General features: G+C 44.1%; 1 non-coding gene across 1 annotated transcript; it reads left to right on the plus strand.

The window, feature by feature from the left end:
- Positions 1 to 1370: 1370 nt before the first annotated feature.
- On the plus strand, positions 1371 to 1442 carry trnap-ugg (transfer RNA proline (anticodon UGG)). The gene has a single exon. It is a non-coding gene; the product is annotated as a tRNA-Pro (tRNA).
- The last annotated feature ends 579 nt before the right edge of the window (positions 1443 to 2021 follow it).

Below are 2021 nucleotides of genomic sequence, written 5' to 3' on the forward strand. Positions count from 1 at the left end.
ATTCATAAGTTGCTTGAAGGCAGAAAAATGGAGATGTGGAACCTGTTCTGTCTTAAAGGTCACTGATTACCTCTCACATAACAACCCTTTTGACCCAAACCAATCTGGGTTTAAAAGTGGACACTCCACCGAAACGGCTCTGTTGGCTGTGACAGAAGCCTTAAAAGAAGCCAGAGCGACAGCTGAGTCCTCTGTCCTTATCCTGCTCGACTTATCGGCTGCATTTGACACTGTCAACCACAGTATCCTCTTGTCCATACTCTCTAGCATGGGCATCACAAGGAGAGCACACTCCTGGTTTGAATCATACCTCACTGGTCGGTCATTCAAAGTATCCTGGCTTGGTCACACTTCTGCAGCGCACCACCTCGCCACAGGGGTCCCCCAAGGTTCAGTACTGGGATCTCTTCTCTTTGCCATATATAACAACTCACTGGGACAGATCATCCGATCACATGGCATCTCATACCAATGCTATGCTGATGATACCCAGCTCTATCTGTCATTCCCACCTGACGACCACACGGTCTCAGCACGAATCTCAGATTGTCTCTCTGACATATCAAGATGGATGAAAGACCATCACCTCCAACTTATCCTCCCAAAAACTGAACTGCTTGTCTTCCCAGCCAAACCAACAATGCAACACAGCATCTGCATCCAAACTGAATCCCTATCTCTTGCTCCATCAAAGGTTGCTAGAAACTTGGGTGTCATGATTGATGACCACCTAACCTTCTAAGATTACGTTTCCTCGGTTGCTCGGTCATGCCGCTTTACATTGCTAAACATATGAAAGATCAGACCATACATAACCCTACATACCACTCAGCATGGAGATTGGGCTTTTCAAAACATGGACTGATTGCACCTGGCTTAGAGGCCTGTAGTACATAAAAAATTCAAAGAGACGCACTGAGATGTTCAAGTGCAGAAATGACGATAGGAGCTAGAACCTCAATCCACAGTCTAATTAGGATGCAATCCAAATGACATGATGATTGTTTAGGATACCCGATTGCTGAACTCAGGAAGATCAATGGCAGAAAAATGGAGATGTGGGACCTGTTCTGTTTGAAAGCTGGGCTTGTTGATCAAATATGACGTGAGTTTAGGTGGTGGTGAGTTGGTGGAACCTGGCGGATGAGTATTGGCTCATTGGTCTGAGGAGTTTTTGTGGGCTCTTCAGTGTACGTCCCTAATAACTTCACTCATGTTGAATGAAGGGAGAGCCAACTGCTGCAGCTCCAAACAATATAGGCTCATTGCTCTGGTCAAAGAAGACAGAAAGTAATCACAAATTCCCGGAATTCTGTGGCCATGTCAGCTGTCCGCGTGCTCTCATGAAAGGCAAAAAAAGTTCTGTTTTCGGCTTGTTGATCTAGGGGTATGATTCTCGCTTTGGGTGCGAGAGGTCCCAGGTTCAAATCCCGGATGAGCCCTTCCCAGCTTTACTGACCTTTCGTCTCTGCTTTACAGTGAAGAAGAAGGGTTGAATGAACAATTACAACAACAAAAACATCCACAAATGCACTTGGTATCAAAGGGCAATACAGCTCAAAGCTTCACCACTCATTCCTAAGTTGCTTCAAGTCATTCTCAAATGAAGTTCTTATCTGGAACTTGAAAGCCAGAACCAGAAGTAAATGCCAGTATCACATAAACACACCCTCTGCAGTCTCATCTAAAGCACTTTTGGTATGTGTTCTTTAAATGCAGACGGAAATGCATCGTATTCATATGTGTATGGGAAAATACTTGAATTCTGGGAGGTTTTCAAGAATTTTAAACATAAAGGAGGAAGCTGAAATACAGTTCTGTAATGGAATAGAAGCCCAGCATGGAGATTGGGCTTTTCAAAACATGGACTGATTGCACCTGGCTTAGAGGCCTGTAGTACATAAAAAATTGAAAGAGACGCACTGAGATGTTCAAGTGCAGAAGTGACGATAGGAGCTAGAACCTCAATCCACAGTCTAATTAGGATGCAATCCAACTTACATGATGATTGTTTAGGATAC

This window comes from Leuresthes tenuis, unplaced genomic scaffold, assembly GCF_036924035.1.
Source record: "Leuresthes tenuis unplaced genomic scaffold, fLeuTen1.0.hap1 SCAF_9, whole genome shotgun sequence".
Lineage (NCBI taxonomy): Eukaryota > Metazoa > Chordata > Actinopteri > Atheriniformes > Atherinopsidae > Leuresthes > Leuresthes tenuis.